Source organism: Peromyscus californicus, unplaced genomic scaffold (genome assembly GCF_007827085.1).
Source record: "Peromyscus californicus insignis strain IS unplaced genomic scaffold, ASM782708v3 Scaffold_18__1_contigs__length_77618521, whole genome shotgun sequence".
Classification (NCBI taxonomy): domain Eukaryota; kingdom Metazoa; phylum Chordata; class Mammalia; order Rodentia; family Cricetidae; genus Peromyscus; species Peromyscus californicus.
In genome coordinates, this window is record NW_026294480.1 from 24,268,034 (window position 1) to 24,287,535 (window position 19,502).

Below are 19,502 nucleotides of genomic sequence, written 5' to 3' on the forward strand. Positions count from 1 at the left end.
TACAGACCATCCCACAGTACTTCCCCTTTTCTTTTCTTAAAAAGGAAGGTTTTAACCTTTACACATCTCCAAAGTCAGCTTGGTATATTTGGGAATTTGGGCGTAGCTTCTCTTACTACTTCCTGCTGGAGGGGGGCGCTGTATCTTCTGGGGAAACAAAGAAAATTTTAGGATCATGGAGTAGTCCGTGAGGCTGTATCATCTGAGCCAGTTGTCTTGAAACGGTTCTGGATGTTGGATCATCTGGGCCATGGTGTCATCGGAGACCTTTCAGGGGGTCTTGGCTGGTCAAACCTGATGTATCTTACTCTGGAACAAATCCATAGCCTCTTGCTTTCTGTGGAAACAAAAGAGACTCTTTTCCAAAGCAACATATCTTTACATCCAAATTTTGAAGTCAAAGTATCTTTAAAATATACATACTGGTTTAACTCAGCTTCCTTTACAATTAAATATCTCTCTGTAGTTAAGAATCCCAAAGACAACATAATCCAGACTCTCTGTGTAATAGTCATCTCTACGTGGCTTATTTTTTATATTAATTTTACTGTCTCTTTAAAGACTTTATTTTTTTTAAAACCATGTATTTGTTTCTATACTGTATATATCACCTTTTTTTGTCTCTTTTAAGCCTATGTATATTTTACACACATTTTAAACTATTACATCTGAATCTGTCTTATTATGAATCTGTTGCTTTAAGCTGTAGCAGCTGTGGCTGCTGGCTCCGTCCACCTCAGCTTCCCAACATGGCGGCGGTAGTACTGTAGTTTTCCGCCAGCTCTGGGAGCTATCGTGGGTCTATGCTTTTATCCAAGCAGCATGTAGCTCAGAAACCTCTTTTTTTGTTTTGTACTAGCAAAGGCTAAATCCACAATGCAGCTTAATGTGACATTTGTAGAGACTTTATTCCCGCCATACTGTAGGTCGAGCGCGCACGCCAGCAACCCGCCAGTAGCTCAAACCGGCAGCTGCCGTTCATTTGAGAGAGACAATTAGGAACTGTTTTTAGCTCCGTTTTAGAATCTTTTTTGTCAGGTTTTAGGTGGAAACTCTTGCCCGGCTAGCTCAGTCGGTAGAGCATGGGACTCTTAATCTCAGGGTCGTGGGTTCGTGCCCCACGTTGGGCACCATTTGTAGCTGGAGTTTTTTTGCCTGGCCCACAGTCAGGACAAATCTCTCTCATCCGCCAGTCCCAAGCCGCTCAAACCCGATCAAGTAAACATAGAGACTTATATTGGTTACAAACTGTATGGCCGTGGCAGGCTTTTTGCTAACTGTTCTTACAGCTTAAATTAATCCATTTCTATTAATCTATACCTTGCCACATGGCTTATGGCTTACCGGTACTTTACATCTTCCTTGTCCTGATGGCGGCTGGCAGTGTCTCCCCCTCAGCCTTCCACTTCCCAGCTCTATTCTCCTCCTTGTCCCGCCTATACTTCCTGCCTAGCCAATGGCCAATCAGTGATTTATTTATTGACCAATCAACAACACATTTGACATACAGACCATCCCACAGTAGAAGGGTTTATAGCTGGATCAGTGCCAACCTTTCTCCTGTGCTACCATACAGGGTACTTTCCAGTACCATAAATACTATTCCATAGGGGTAAAGGTAGGCACCAGCTTGATTTCTCCATTTTCAATGGAATGCATAGGTATTGTGTTCAGCAACAGGGCCATACCTTCAGTTTGTGGAGGACCACCAATAACCTTTGAAACAGCTTTGGTTGTTTGGTGGTTTGCTTAGGACTTCTTTGGTCTTGGGATAATCATATTATTAGAATATAATTTTATTTAAATTAATAATGAAAACTATTATTCTTTTTCAGTGCAGCCAGGGGCATTTGATAGAGCCCAGCTCACTCATGTTAAAGATCAAAGGCATCTAATGTAAATATATGATTCCCACCCTCATGGACGGTAAGAATCTTCATTACAATTCTCCATTTCAAAGTTTAATTTATTTTATCTTTTGATTTTCTCATTTTAATTTCTTGAATATTCTCTTGGGACACTAATTTTATTGAGGACCTTCTGTTTGATTAGTTTAGGTTCAATAGCTTAGTTTTTAATTTTTGCAATGTTGATATTATTCCTCTGATAATTAAATTTTAAAATTAAAAATTAAAACTGATAAATAAAATCATCACTTTGTGCCAAAAGGCACATCCACTGTTCATAATGTGCTATGACAATTCCCATCTATTCTGCACATTTTAAAAAGCCTAATTATCCAAATTATATAAGTATTGGATGCCTGTTTACAAGGCATGTTAATGAAATAATGTAGCTTTGTATTCTCAAAAAATTACACAATGAAATTTCAGATTTTAACACATAATCTCATTATACTATGGTTAAATCACTGTGCTCTGATAAAAATTTTTCCTCAAAATTTAACATGATAGAAAAATGTTGCTCCCAAGGCTATCAGTGTTAAGGCTATAGCCGTAAGTCTTTCAGTAGTGGCCTGTTGGAAAGTAGCTAAGCTATGGGGCACCATTCTTGGAAGGGACTGCTGATCATGTCAAAGCAAACAGCTTCAGTCTTGTGGACTAGACTAGTTATGTTCTGAAAGGCTTGCTGTAATGTGGGTCTAGTGTTCCCAACTCACTTACCATGTTGCACTCTTGTGTATCATACAGCTCTTGCTTTTACCCATGGTCCTGCTATGTGGTAGGCAGTATTGGGCTCATATCATTTATTGTGCCTGATCTTGCACTTTTACCCTTCCAAACTGTGAAACAAATATGCTTTTCTTTATTAAATACACAGGGTCAGGTGTTCTGATACAGCAACATAAAACAGACTGAAACAATATCTAAAATAACAAGAAGAATTAACAGTATTTAAAGATAAAATTTGCTGGGCCTGTTAGTTGGTACCATGGGTACAGGCATTTGCTGCCAAACCTGAGGAACTGAGTTGTCTGATCCTTGCAAACTACAAACTGACTTCTGACCTCCACATGCATTCTCTCTCTCTCTCTCTCTCTCTCTCTCTCTCTCTCTCTCTCTCTCTCTCTCTTTCTCCTCTCCTGTCCTTTCAGAACAACTGAAAATACTCATAGAAAAAGATGAAGTATCACCCCACCATAAACTATATGAAATGGTTTATGGTCTAGGCATGATGGTGAACATATGTTGTAGCTTGAGTTTTCCTGACTGGCCCACAGTCAGGACAAATCTCTGACACCCGCCAGTCCCACAGCCACTTAGACCCAACCAAGTAAACATAGAGACTTATACTGGTTACAAACTGTATGGCCATGGCAGGCTTCTTGCTGACTGTTCTTACAGCTTAAATTAATCCATTTCCATTAATCTATACCTTGCCACATGGCTCATGGCTTACCGGCATCTTTACATGCTGTTTCTCATCATGGCAGCTGGCAGTGTCTTTCTCACTCAGCCTTCCACTTCCCAGCTCTATTCTCCTCCTTGTCCCACCTATACTTCCTGCCTGGCCACAGGCCAATCAGTGATTTATTTATTGACCAATCAGCAACACATTTGACATACAGACCATCCCACAGCAGCCCTTCTTGATATGCAAGTGACTAGTATTGTTGCTTGCTAGAGTTCCACACATACTGTAGTACCTGCTGGCATGGGATAGTAGGAATACACATTCTTCTGTTCATGGGACCTGCACTTACTTTGCTGGCTGAAAAGTGGAAACGTATTATCAACACAGTGATGGAAGCCCTCACTGTTTGTCTCTGAAACCACTAGTCCTGAAAGGGTTGAGTGTAAAGGTAACCAACCGTCTTATTAAATAAGAAACAAAGAACCAATACAAAGAAGAAAGCCAAGAGGTTGGAGCTAAGAGCTAAAACCTTACCCTTCCTCCTGTGGTGGTCCTACCTCTCCTCTCCGAAAGAGAGCTACTTCCTGTGTTAAAGTCTTTATAAAGACTTTCGGTTCTGCCTTCTCATTGGTTGTAAACCCAACCACATGACCACCTCCTCACTACCTGTCTGTACAGAACTCCAAGTCTTCTATGGTTGGTATTGAGATTAAAAACGTGTGTCTCCAATGCTGGCTGTATCCCTGAACACACAGAGATCTACCTAGCTCTGCCTACCAAGTGCTGGGATTAAAGGCGTGCGCCACCACCGCCCGGCTTTCCTATGGCTTGCTAATAGCTCTGACCCCCAGGCAACTTTATTTATTAACATACAAATAACATTTTAGTACAAAATAAAATATCACCATAGTTCAGCTTCGCATTGTACAATAAAATAGAAATCTGACCTCTTCTTATGGTCTAAAGTGAATCTTTAACTTTTGGTATTGCAACATATTGTCATCTATAGAGTTGGAACTGGAAACCAATGTAACTGAATAAAGGGTAAAACGCAAAAAAAAAAAAAAAAAACCTTTTTGGTTTCTTAAATAAGTTTATTATTTTGTTTTAGGCTGATTCATACTTACTCTGGAAGCATGTGCCACAGGAGACTGAGTAGAAATGCCTGGCACACTGCTACAAAAAAATCAGTGAATCATCCCTTTAACAGGTGAGGATGGAAATTGTGCCTCTATATGCTTATCACTGAAAACACACATTCCCTGGCAAGGCCGGTGAGTTTCAGAATGAGTTAGACTATCCAGAAGAGTCACCAAGGCTCTCTACTAGAGCTTTCCTGACATGAGTGAGGTTGCACGTGCTTTGTGATGTTGTCTAGAGGAGAACAATTCACATGCGCCTCTCTTGCTTCATGGCCAAATTCTGGTTTGCTACGTAGCAGAAGAATACTTTATGTGTGGCTTTTATTACCTTCATTCAAAGACAATCCCAGGTGGTTGGCTTCTTCAACCTCCAAGTCTGGGTTGGTTGAGGCAATTGAAACCTTCAGGGACACATTGCCAGCTTTCCACTGATCTAGAGATCTGTAGGCAGTTGCTTTCATCTCTCGCCTTTCTGAAACCTCGCTGTGTTTGATCTCTAACATCTGTGGTTTTTATTCTAGTTTTTAACTCAGCAAGAAGAAAATACCCCTTTCTTCCATCTTCCATGAATCAAATTGCCCAACTATTGGACTTTTCTGCTGTGCTTGGAAGTGTTTCCTTTCTACATGAAAAATTTTCTTTCAAAGAACAAAAAAATATCAACTTATTCAAAATTTAAATTGTTTCCTGTTTAAAATTTTAGTTTATGATTAAAGTTTTATTTAAAATTTCACATCTAATGCCCTCTATTTAGATATTAAAAGCATAAGACCTCCACTGAATAAAGAGGACTCTGGAATATGAGTACTTTATTTCTAAATGTTCTAACGAAAGAAACATTTGTGATTTTTCAGATTGAAAGTAATTGGACGCCATAAGAGACTCTGAGTTTACTGTATTTTCTGAAGGTTTATAGGTAAGTTATCTAGAAAAGACATGTAGTGCACTGGGCAATGAAACTGCAAAAGAGCTGTTTGCTACATAACTAAAAATTAGTTTCCTAATTTTATGGAAAAAGAGATTCAATTAATATTATGCTAATGAATATTAATTTATCTAGATTTTTATGAATAAAACTTTTTAAAATCTTAATTTTTATTTTAATATTTATTCATTTGTTTTTATATTGTGTGTATGTGTAAGTACTTTCATATATGTACATGCATCATATGCTTATCTTGTTCCTGCAGAGGCAAGAAGTTTGTACCTGATCACCACAAACACCCCTATGGGAGCTAAAGTTGAAGATGAGTGTGAGCAGCCATGCTGGTGAAGGTCCTGAAACATACTCTGTAATTACAACAAGTGATATTAACCACTATGACATGTTTAGAGTCATTCATTTTTTAAATTATATATTTTCAATTTATTCTGAGACTTATGAACTTGTTCAGTGATAAGCAGAATATATTCAGAATTACTAAACATTAACTGGATGGCCATTTAGTAAATAAGAAAATCAAAAGAGAAAATGTACTTAAAGGAGGAAATCATGGGAATGTCTAAATACTTACATGGTATATTAACAAATTTCTATTTTTCAGTAAAGAATACCGAAGTCCTACCAGTCACTGTTGTAAGCTATGATAACTGTTATTTTATGTAATTAGTGTGTTGTACAGGACTATTTGCATCATGTCAGACTCATGAAATAAAGCAATGCTGCTCAGCTCTTATTTTCTTTTCCTCACTAGATATTTTGAGTAAATAATCCTTTCTTATTTGATATTCAATGAAAAAAGAAAAGTATTTGCCATGTTATATACCATAATATTTAAAATAGCATTAAGAAATGAAAATAATGATTGAAAGTGTATCTCCTTTCCCTGGTTAGCATGAAAGATAGTAGAATATAGGTTGGGAACTAAATAATAAGGTCAATACTCATTTCCCTAAGGAAAATGTTCTTTTGCTTCAAAATACATATTTTGGGCAGCCACAGTTGCAGGCCAACAGGCAAGACTCCTGAAGGCAGGCCTGCCCACCACTACCCCCATCAGCTCTGTAATCTACAAGCCCTACTCAGCCCCCCAAACCCATACATCCCCCGAGACCAAAGCTGCTTCCTGAGACATAGACTTTGCCAGCTCTGATTGGACCAAGAGGTAACTGTTCTCCTAACCCATCACCCCAGCCTCTAGGCCTTAGGTCCGCAGCCATAGCCTGTACTGCCATACCCCAACCCATTGCAGCCCCAGTTGCAGCCAGCAGGCAAAACTCCTGCAGGCAGACCTGACGATCACCACTACCCTTCAATAGAGGGGAGGGGATGAGTGATGAGAACATCCTGTAGTCTACAAGCCCCAGTCTATCTCCCAAACCCACCTATCCACTGAGACCACAGCTGCTTCCTGAGACACAGACTCTACCAGCTCCAACTGGACCAAGAGTGCCAATTGGACCAAGAGCAGCTCCTTGAGACATAGACACCATTTGCACTGATTGGAGAAAGATGTGTAGATGCCAGTGCAAGAATACATTCAACAACATAAAGACTAATTAGGCACCACCAGAAACTAGTGGTTTGATTACAGCAAGACCTAACATCCCAATACAAATAAAGCAGAAGAAAATGACCATAAAAATGACTTCATAAATACGATAGAGGCCTTTAAAGAGGAAACGAAAAATTCCCTTAAAGAAATCAAGGAAAAGTCAAACGAAAAAATTGGAAGAAATCAATAAATTCCTTAAAGAAAGTCAAGAAAAGCAGAGAAAGCAATTAAAAAGGTGAAGGAATCACTTCAAGACTTGAAACTTGAAATAGAGGCAATAAAGAAGACACAAACAAAGGGAATGCTGGAAATAGAAAATTTGAGTAAATGAATAGGAACTACAAAGGTAAGCATAACCAATAGAATGCAAGAAATGGAAGCGAGACTCTCTGGCATTGAAGAGCTGATAGAGGAAATAATTTCATCAGTCAAAGAAAGCATTAAAGCTAGTAAAGTCATAGTACAAAACATCCAGGAAATCTGGGATATCATGAAAAGACCAAACCTAAGAATAATAAGGAAAGAAGAGGGAAAAGAATACAACCTAGACACCCCTCAACTGATGAATAGATAAAGAAAATGTGACACATATACACAATAGAGTTGTATTCAACTGTGAAAAACAATTACATCATGAAATTTGCAGGCAAATAGATGGAACTTGAAACTATCAATCTGAGTAAGGTAACCCAGACTCAGACAAATATGGTATGTCTTCACTCATAAGTGAATACTAGATGTAAAGCAAAGGATAATCAGACTACAACCCACAGCTCTGGAGAAAATGGAAAACAAGGAGGACCCTAAGAGGGATGTGTGGATTGCCTTGGGAAGGGGAAACAGGTGAGATTGCCATGAGCAATCTGGAATGGGGTGGTCAATAGAGGGGAGGGGATGAGTGATGAGAACATGAAGGAATAGGATGGTCGAGCTGGGGCAGGGATGATGTGGGAGAGCAATGAAAGAGATATATTCATAGAAGGAGACTTTATGGGGTAAGGGAGAAACCTGGTGCTAGGGAAATTCCCAGGAATCCAAAAGGATGACCCCAGATTAGACTACTAGCAAGAGTGGAGAGGATGCCTGAACTGGCCTACCCTGGTAATCAGATTGTTGAATACCCTGTCATCATAGAGCCTCCATCCAGTAACTGATAGAAGTAGATGCAGAGATCCACAGTCAAGCACCAGGTCGAACTCTGGGAGTTTGTAGAAGAGAGGGAAAGAGAGACTATATGAGCAAAGAGGGTCAAAATCATGATGGGGAAATCTACAGAGACAAGTGAACCAACCTCATAGTAACTCATGAACTTTAGACCAACAGATGTGGAACCTGCATGGGACCAGACTAGACCCTCTGCATGTGCGAGACAGTAGTGTAGCTTGATCAGTATGGGCCCCTGGCAATAGATACGATCAGGATCTATCTATCCCTTGTGTATAAGCTGGCTCTTTGGAGCCCAGTACCTATGGTCAGATACCTTGCTCACCCTGATAAAGGGTGGAGGGGCTTTTCTTGACTCAACTGAATGTACCAGACTTTGCTGACTCCCCATGGGAGGTCTTACCCATTTGGAGGAGAGAATGGGGGTTGGGTCAGGTGGATGACTGGGAGGGAGAGGAAGGAGGGAGGAGAGAGGAATCTGTGGTTTGTATGTAAAATGAATAAAAAAATTTAAATAAAAAAAGAAAATGCATATTTTGATCTCCCCTTATCAAGCACATTCTTATATGATAAGTAATGTGGTATAACATTGTTACCTACATAATATGTAAATATTTTTTAAAACATACATATCACATATTTAAAACTTATTATGTTTAAGAGATATGAATGAAATAATATTAGTAACAGGATAAAAGAATCAGAATAAGTTTTTAAATAAAAAATGTGAAATTAATGAAAAAGTTTATATTCAAATACTACATGTTTTATGTACATGGGCACATACAGAGCAATCAATAAAAATAATAATTATTAGATACTAGAGTGACATCTCAGTGGTTAAAGCGCTTGCTATACAAGTCTGAGTGCCTCAGTTAAGATGCCAGTACCCACATTCAAACTGGAATGAGGGACATGGAATTTCAACTCTGAGAGTGTTTGCCACAGAGACAGGCAAATCCTCATGGTTCACTGTCCTACCAGTTTAACTTAATAAGTAGTTTGAGATTCAGTGAGAAACTTTGTCTCAACAAATAATGATGAGATTGGTAGAGAATTTGGGAAAGAGGGATGGCTCATTGGTTCAGAGAGTGTTAGAGGATGAGATATGACATTTTCCTCTGGTCTTTTTTTTCTTCAATCTAACTTAGATTTCAATTTAATTTATTTTTACTAATACACAAAACAATACATATTAATGGGTGCTGTGTTGTATTTCACTGTTAAATATACCTTTAAAATTTAAATCCAGTTAAATATACCTATCTCCAGAAATATTATTTCTTTATGATTTAAAATGTTATTATTTCTATAATAACAGCTATTATTTCTTTTCTAATTTTAAAAATCTTTTCCTTTAGCATTTTGGAATATCAGAAATATCAGAGTTATCACACACACACACACACACACACACACACACACACACACACACAGTCTATCTCTAATCTGTGACTATACCTACATATTCATAAATTAATGTATCACAAATAGAGAGAGACAAAAATAGTATCATTCTAAGTATGATCATAGCATCTTTACCCAATGGTATCCAGATAGAGTAATTACAGAATATAGTGACCTCATATTTTAATTAAAGTTCACTCAGCTTCCCAACTTCATATAGAGCAGTGGTTCTCAACCTTCCTTATGCTGAGACCCTTTAATATAGTTCCTAATGCTATGGTGATGCCCCAATCATAAAATTATTTCAATTCTACTTCATAACTTCAATTTGTCTATTGTTATGAATCATAATGTAAATATCTGAAATGCAGAATATCTGATATTCGACACACAAAGGGGTCATGAGCCATAAACTGAGAACCACTGATATAAAGCATTTTAAAGTCAATAACTATGAACACAATTAATTTAAAATATCTTCATAAATGTGCAGTAAAACATGGCTAAATTGACTTAAATATAGAGTTGATTCTTCACATAGTATTGGAAATTTATATGTGTTAGCTATATAAGTATTCTAAAAACATTAGAGTAATAAATGATGTTAATATTAAATATTCTATAAAGACATTTACTGTTACCCTCATTTTCACACACAAAAAAAGTTACTGTCTGTAGTTCAAAGACCAGCAATTCCATGAAAAGCATAAACCTGAATCTCAGGGGAATGACTTTTTATTGGGCTGTATAATGTCTTTCCAAAATACGTGTCCATCTGGAACTACGGCTTATCTGTATTTAGAAATAAGATCATAGACAAAATTATTTCAGTTAAAATGAAACTATACAGGATTAAGATTTTTAACTAGTGTCCTTGCAAGAAGCCTGTGCATAGAACACACAAAACTGCGACTTGATAGTCGAAATAGAAATTTTAATGATGGCTAGACTTCCACACATCTTGAGGAATGAGAACAGTCTGTAGCGCCTTGATTTCAGACACCTAGATTACCACTGCAGAATTATATAAATTATATATACATGTATCATCATTATATAATAATTTATATAAATACGTAAATTTCTGCCATTAGAAAACAAACAGTTTGTGATACTTTGTAATGTCTAAGCATTTAAGTTTTAAAACACTATTTGTAACTGTCATATATTTTAAAAATACTTCTTTGATAATTTAAGATTATAATTATTTCATTTAATCCTTCCCTTTCCTCTCTCTAAATCCTCCCTAGTCTCCTTAAAATTCATGATGTCCTTTTCATAATTGTTATATCCATTCATGTATATGTATATGCACACACATATACATATATACATATATATATACATATATATATTCTAAATACAGAAATACAAATTCCTCAGTCTGTATAATTTTACTTGTTACTTGTTTATGTGTTTTCAGGGATGACTATTTGTTGTCAATAACCAGCTAGTCTGCCCTTCCCTGGGGAGGAACACTTCTCCGACTCTCAGTATTCATTTACTTCCCTTAGTTATGTAGGACTGAGGCCTCATGAACTGTTCCCTGTCCAACTAATGTGTCTACTGGTGTCATCTTGTTCTGCTCATGCTCAGGCCCCTCAGATGATGATGTCTTCTGGGTGTATCTTGTGGCATGCCTAAGAGACACAATCTCACAGTAAGCTCCATGACCTACAGGCTCCCACAATCTTTCTATCCCTTCTTCCACAATGATTCCTGAACCTTAGGTGCAGGGGTTGTATTATAGATGTATTAGTTGTGATTCAGCTCTATATCTTACATTTTGATTGATTGTGGCCTCCTGAAATGGTCTCTATCTGTTACATGGAGATGTTTCCTTGATAAAGTGTGGGAACTACACTTATCTGTGGGTATAAGTGGTAGGGGAGACACCATGATCAGGAAGGTGGTTTTCCCACGGTGAGGCTTATCCATTGCACTCCGGATGTGCTGACCCCTGCGATTTCTACAAATGCGGGAAACTTGACTGCATAATTTGTGGTAGTAGGGGACTGTGTTTGCGCTCTCCCCTTTAAAAAAAAAAAAAAAAAAAAAAAAAACTAAATACAGGTAAGACACTTAGGGATTGTACTGGTTTAATAAAGTGGCAGTTTGAGGTTCTCCTCCAAGATCTACAACTTTACTACTCCTGAATAGCGGGCTAAGTTTTCAGCACCAGATATGATTCCTCTCTTGCTGAGTGGTTCTCAAGCTCAGTTACAGAGTTGTTGGTTCCAGCCAGGGATTTCCTCCCACTACTAATCCCTTAGTCTTATCCTACTATGCTGGTGGTTGTTGTGGTTCATAGGTGTCATATCTTGGTAGGACTGTTGGTTGCCTCCCTCTTTTTGAAGCTTTCATAGCACATTCTGGTGCCAGGCAAACAAATCCTCAGGGAAGAAACTTCATCTCAGTTCCAGCACAGGGGCCTCTGGGTCCTGTTCCTGAAGTGCATAGTGTCTTGAGGAACATTGACTTGCCTGCCATTTCTGGGAAGCAACCGAGGGCAAGAGCAATAGTCTATAATGTTTTGGGAATCTCTTAGAGAATCCTGGCCAACAACTCAAAAGGTTGCTTCTCACGTTTAGTAATGGAGTGGTTCAATGATCTATGACTCTGAGAAGGACAGCTGTTAGTGAAGATTGTAAAGTTTCATTTAAACCATATACGTTTATTTATACACTGACTTTATATGTATTACAGGCATTTTTTGGTAGAAAGTTAAAAGTATGGTTCCTTAGAAAATTTCAAGACACATTTACATGGTTTTGCCCTCATTACTCCTTTTGAATTTATTTCCCCCACCTTCCCTAATTAGAGACCCCCATATTTTTTATTTCCCCCTTCAGATCACTTAGACTCTGTTATTTCTCTCTTTATCACTTGCTCACTCCTCCACTCCCACATTCCCATAATGGTCACTTTTTACTTTCCTGGCTATGGGGTTACTCTAGGTTACATACTCACTGTTGGAGAATTGGATCTAGGACACTCAGGTAAGAGAGAACTTATAACATTTTCTTCCTGGTTCTGGGTTACCTCACTCACTAAAATCTTATCTATTCCATCCACTTCCTTACAAAATTCATTATTTCATTTTTTTCTTTACAGCTGAGTATTATGCATAGTGCATATTTATTAAATTTTTATTTTCTATTTGCCTGTTGAAGGTTTTTTTAGGTTGTTTCCATTTCCATGTTATTGTGAATTGGGCAACAATGGACGTGCCTGAGCAAGCGTTTGTTGATTAGGATGTGAAGTACTTGGGAAAAGCCAAGGAGTGTTATATATAGATGGGTAGTGTGTTAGATTTACTTTTTACCTTTTTGAGAATTCTCCACACTGATTTCCATAGTGGCTCATCTATTTTTCAATCTCCCGGACTTTTTTTTTTTTAGTTTTATGTCTTCTTCTTAATATTTCTGTCTCCCCATTTGTTATGAGTCTATTTAGATTATTGACTTCTCAGTTTATTTTTGTTGTTTTTCCCCCTTTGGCTGAATCAAGAAATGCATCCATTTATTTAAGTTCATCAACTTAATGGAGTACAGGTTTTTGAAGTATTCCCTTATAATATTTTGAATTGTTTTGGTGTCTGTTGTAATGTTTCCTGTTCAGTTCTGATTCTATTGATGTGTATATTCTCTCTCTTCCTTCCCTCCTTCCCTCCCTTCCTCCTTCCCTCCCTCCCTCTCTTCTTCCTTCCTTCCTTCCTTTCTTTCTTCCTTTCTTCCTTTCTTTCTTTCCTTGTGTTTTTGTAGACGAATTTCTAAATGATCTTAATAAATAAATAAAAAAAAAAAGGAGCCAGAATTTTGGGTTAAAGCCCAAGAGAAAGCTCAAAGGAATAGGACAAATCATGAGCTAAACTCACCTCTCCAACTCTACAGCTTCCAAAGAGAGTGACTTCCTGTCTACCCAGGCTTATATGCCTTGCTGTTCTGCCATCTGATTTGCTCCTGTCTAGCTACATCACTTCCTCTTCCTTGCCAGCTCTGTCACTTCCTGTCTTGACAGGCCTTCAGAACTCTATGGTTGGTACATGGGTCCAGAGGTTTTGTTGAATGGTGTTTTCATTTTTATTTAGTTACAGAAAATATTTCTTTCTTGATTTCACCTTTGACCCATTTATCATTCATTAATGATTTATTTAAATCTACATGAGTTTGTGTATTTACTAGAGATTTTTGTTGTCAATTTTATGTTTTATTTCATTGTGGTTAGATAGTATGTATGGATTTATTTCAATCATTTTGAATTTGTTAAGAATTTTTCGTGTGTGTCTCAATGTGTGTTCTATTTTAGAAAAGTTTCCATATGCCACTGAATAGAATGACTATTCCATGGTGTTTGAGTGAAATATTCTGTAGATCTATATTAAGTCTTTTTGATGTGTGATGTCAATTAATTCTCATGTTTCTCTATTAATTTTGTATAGATGACATGTCCGTTGAAAAAAGTGGGGTATTGAAATCACATGTTACGAATGGAATATTATGATTTTAATCTGGTAGGATATATTGCTTTGTAAAATTTGGTGCAACAGAGTTTTACACACAAATACATATATATGAATATGGATATGTATGGCTCGCCATATATATATATATATATATATATATATATATATATATATATACACATATATATATTTATGTGTGTGTGTGTGTGTGTGTGTGTGTGTTTAGGATAGTCAAACCTTGTTTTACAGTCACCTTCATAAGAATGAAGTGTCCATTTTCATTTCTTTTAATTAATTTTAGTTGGGGGGACTGTTGTTTTTAATCTATTTTGTCAAATAATAGCATAGCCACACTCACTTGCTTCCTGATCTCATTTGTTCTTAGGAGTTTTTCTATCCTTTTACTCTAAGGAATTGCCTGTTTTAAAGCTAAGATGTGTTTCCTATTTAAAAAAAAAAAAAATCGATGAATTGTGTTTCTTGATCCATTCAGCCAACATTTGTCTTTTGAATAGGTAATTGAGGCCATTGATGTTAAAAGTTATTTTTAAAATGTGTGTGTGTTAATTGTGGTCATTGTGTTGTTTATTTTCTGTTGTTATCATTTGTACTGTCAGTGGTGCTTTGTGCTTAATTAAAAAACAGCTTCATATCACTCTCTCATTCCTTGGCTGTGTTCATTCCCCTTTTTACCCGATAGTATTGGTTCTTGCATTTTCGTTAGGTTTGGTTTATTGGTTAAAATATAATCTGTTTATATCATAGAAAATTTTCCTTTATCCTCCAACTACGGGAGATAGATTTCCTGGACATATTTGCTAATATATATAAAGGAAAGTCTTCATGGTCTTTTACAACTTGAAATGTATTGATTCATGATTTTCTGGCTTTCCAATGAGAAATTAGCAGCCATTCTGATTTTTTTTTTATAATTGTGTTGCATTTTTTAATATTTGAAACTTTCAATACATTTTATTTCTTCTGTATCATTTTTCTGATGTCATGGAGACTATCAACGGGATTCTCTACTCATAAGATTCTGTAACAGATGGTAGCATTATTCTCTTTTTGTAGTTGAATAATATTCTATTTTATACATATATGCACTTTCTGAATCCATTCACCATGCATGAGTCTTAAGGATAATCTGTATATAAGCTATTGTGGACAGAGGCAGCATAAATTTAAATACTTAGGACTTCTTAATATGCCGTTTCATTTCATTTGAGTATTTAACCAAAAGTAAGTTAAGTTTACCTTTTAAACTATTACATTCTATTTTGCAAAAGTAACTATGCCTGAGTTCACTTTCAGTTATGTGATATTCCAGACATTTTATGATCTCAGAATTCTCTTCCTTATCTCTAAAACTGAGAGAATAATAACAAAGCCCACATTTCATTATGTGTCAACTCTGAAATTTCTTATAACAAAACGATAGTCTGTCTGATTGTCATGGTGTAATTGATGTGAAATATATGCAATACTTATTATTTATCCAGACGGAGGTATTAAACATGGAAATGAAAATATTTAGGGGACTGTTTATAAGCAGATATGTTAAATCAAAAGTCTTTGAATCAGTAGGTTGTTTGACCTCACCTAAGAGTATTTATGGAACAAAAAGACCATGTTAATATGCAGAAAGCAACGTGGGTAATACTAATATTTTAGTTGAGTTCTGGATAATTATGATAAACTTTGTAAATTATAAAAGTTCTTTTCACAATGTTATTACAGTAAAACCCATATTGGATTTACAAAACGAATAATTTTGTACCTCCTAATGCCTCCTAATTTTGATAAGTAAGTACTAGTACATATTTTTTAAAAATTGATTTGTGCATCAGAAATAATTTGTATTTCTTATTTCAATCTGACAGAACCTCTCTTCTGAGCTAACATAAAGAAAGAAATTAAGATCTAGGGCTTTACAAAGCTGATGAGTGTAAAATGCTACTAAGAAATTTCTTCAAAGGCACTGTCTCCTTTAAGTGTCCTAAAACTGTGCTATAAATAAGATAGCAAAGCACTATTTGGCTTATTTTATCAAAGTAAACCCTTCATAGACTTGAATTAATTAAACACACATAGCATAATTAGCTTAGTAGCTGAAACCAAAAGTTCTCTTGTCCATTTGGAAGAATGAATAAAGTTCTTAAATCCAATAATTAAGATTTCTGGCACATTTACTTATCAACTTGTTATACTTATGAAAGCTCAAATTTTTACATTATTTCTAAGCCAAAGCCTGACAATAATGACATCTCATCAGTTCCAATGGTTATGTAATTAATGTGAAACTTTAATTAATAATTTATGAAATATGCTTAACTTTGTTTCAATTAATGCAATTAAGAAGAAACTGGATAAAAAATTTGAAGTTACTGAGACATCCTAACCAATCCAATAAAAGTACATTAAGCTTCCTTTTGCTTAATTGATAAATCTGTGATTTTGAGAGTAAACAGTAAGAACACTGACTAGTTTTAATTTTTTAAAGGGAAAACTCATGATATGCTAAATACAATACAAAATGTTTATCTTGTTGACTCATAGTTCCCATGGCTTGCTATTCATTCTTTCATTCTTTTTCTCTCCCTCTCTCTGTCTTTCTCTGTCTCTCTGCCTCTCTGGTTTTCTCTTTCTGTCTCTCTCTCTTTCTCTAACTCTCTATCTGTCTCTGTCTCTGTCTCTGTCTCTGTCTCTGTCTCTGTCTCTCTCTCTCTCTCTCTCTCTCTCTCTCTCTCTCTCTCTCTCTCTCACACACACACACACACACACACACACACACACATAGTATTGATGAGTTCCCTTTTCTAATTGTTTGACAGCAGATCTCAATATTTCTGTGTTTCCCCCCAACTATAGGCATTCTTTGCCTAACCTCCCTAGGACCTTCAAGTTAAATAAAACAGTATTGCCTCTGCCATCCAATCCAAAGCACCCCTCCTCAGCCTAATTCATACTTCTCAATGTTTGCAATAAGGGATTTTCCCTCCCAGATCAAAGTCCCATCTAGGAGTATAAATTTCATTTAGTTTTCTTGTTCCATTTTCTTACTTTCTTTCTTTTTTTTTTTTTTTGGTAACCTTCCTATTCCTCATCACTATAAATTTTATGACTCTATACTCCCACATTCGGTACCAAGAACATGGCTCTGTGAGGGTTTTCTTATGACCAAACCCCTGATCAGAAAGTAGCATCTGAAATACTGGCTGCATTTGACATTTTCTGTCATCCAAGATGGACTCAACTTTGTCATGATGCTTTTGCTCTAGCCTCCTGGTTATGATTCACTACGCTGGTGAAGTGATGGTTAACCACACTGGTTAAATGATGCCTTCTTTTCCAGAATACCAACACGTGATTATGTTTTCCTCAAAACACCAGTGTCAGTGGATGCTGCTGACATTTGCATCACTGATGTTACTGACCTCAATTACTTAAACGTGCTATTATGTCCAGATATCTTCACCAACAGATAATTATTAAAATGAGATGTGAATGTTTTTAGTACTCTTCTGAAATAAGCCAATAATCTTTTCTCAGATTCTTATCAAATCCCATTCATCAGCCTCACATCATGGATAGTATCAAAATCAATCACATCATTGCCTCTTTTAATTTGTGTACTGATATTAAATTTCTTTTAATTTTTTATGGTTTGGATATTGTTATCCTATAACATAGGCATTAAATTCCTAGTACCATCACCTCAGAGTCTGACTGTTTTGAAGCTAAGCTTTTAAGAAAGAAAGAAATGGAAAGTATGACAATTGGGTGATAGTTGATACAGTTAAATTTGAGCTTTCTGTAATGTGAGATTAGCATATGGGCTTTCCATAGAAGGGGCAATAATATTAAGAAGAGAGAAAAGATTACCCTCAAGACACCAAGTAGTCCAGTATCAGAAGAAATCAGACATGATGAAACTTGATCTTGAACTTTTTTTTCTTTTCTTTTTTTTTTTTTTTTGAGGCAGGGTTTCTCTGTTTAACAGTCCTGGCTGCCCTGGAAGCTGCTTTCCATAATGAACTTTTAGCTGCCATTATGTTAAAAATAGTAATTTCTGCTGTTTAATCTTCTTAATATATGGTAATTTGGGGCTGTAACCATGGTGATTCATTTTTATTATTTAATGTACAATCACAAAAAAATTCAGTGGAATTTAATCTACTGCTACCTATATTGATGTTATAGTTAACCAAGTTTAGACAAATTACTGCATTATTTGCAGGGAAGACTCTACGCTTCAGCATATGGTAATTTTTCTTTTATCACTTTCTTATATTCTGGCACAGAATATTTCACATCTATCCCTACTGTTTTCCTGGAATTACACATTTCTACAAGCAATCATGGTTGATTTCAATGGAGAGTGGAATTAAAAAACTAATACCCAGTCTATTTGCCAGTTTCACATTTTTTTCTGCTTGCATGGCCAGAATATTTCATATTCTGTAATGCATGGAATTATGATTATTTTTCAACTCTATGTGTGATGTCAGTACATTAAACCAATGACTTTGCTTCAGTTGTAATTCTCTGATAATTAGCAATGTTTACTAGTTATTGTGCAGCTGTTCACCACTCATATGAAGAGCTCTGCTTTTTACTTCATTCTTGTGGGAAACATTGATTTACATGTTTAGCCCATTTTACTGTATCCTGTGTTTGCTATTGAGCTACTTTAGTTCTTCATATATCCTGAATATTAATCATATATGAGGTATAATTTGTAAATAACCTACAATTTTCTGTTGTCTTCTCTCTTGATTTCTTTGCTGAGAGAATCTTGAGATGTAATTAGAATGTCTGTTATCAAAAAGAAAGAAAATAGAAGGTTGAGTGAAGAAGAAAGGAAAAAAGGGGTTGAATATTGGCAAGAATATAGACAACAAACTGTGGATGGGAGCTCACACCTGTAAACCACAGACTTGGAGTTGAGGCAAGAAAATTAACAAGAGCTTTAGAGCACCCTGTGCTGTACAGCAATTTCTAACCCAACTTGGGCTCTATAATTAGATCATGTATAAAATAAATACCCAGAAACCAAAGTATGAAGGACACCATGGAAATCACTATAGAATTTCTACCAGAAACCTAAAGGTAGAGTTAATATGGGATGCAACAAATCTACTACTCAGTATATATAGAAAAGCTGTGAAATCAGCATTGCAGAAACAGAGATCTAAATCCCCATTCTTATTGTTGAACTATTCACAATGGCCAAGAAATGGGACTGACAAAAATGTCTGTCAGTATACCGATGGATTCCATGCATGTGTAGGCAGTACATTGTTATTCATTCAAGAAAAGCAGACATTCTTTCATTTGCAAAAAAGTTAGTAGACTTGGAGGACGTCTGTTAGGTGAAATAAGACAGGAGCATAAAGAAGTACTTTTCATCATGCCACTCACACAGTAAATTTGAGAACAAGATGATGATCTCACAGGTGCCAACAGTAGAAAAATTGTGGACAAAGACTGGGGGAAGAAGATGAAGGGTAA

The 19,502-nt window shown here is 36.2% G+C and overlaps 1 non-coding gene across 1 annotated transcript; it reads left to right on the forward strand.

Annotated features, from left to right (window-relative positions):
- Positions 1-11,399: 11,399 nt before the first annotated feature.
- On the forward strand, positions 11,400-11,559 carry LOC128113860 (U1 spliceosomal RNA). The gene has a single exon (XR_008219672.1). It is a non-coding gene; the product is annotated as a U1 spliceosomal RNA (small nuclear RNA).
- The last annotated feature ends 7,943 nt before the right edge of the window (positions 11,560-19,502 follow it).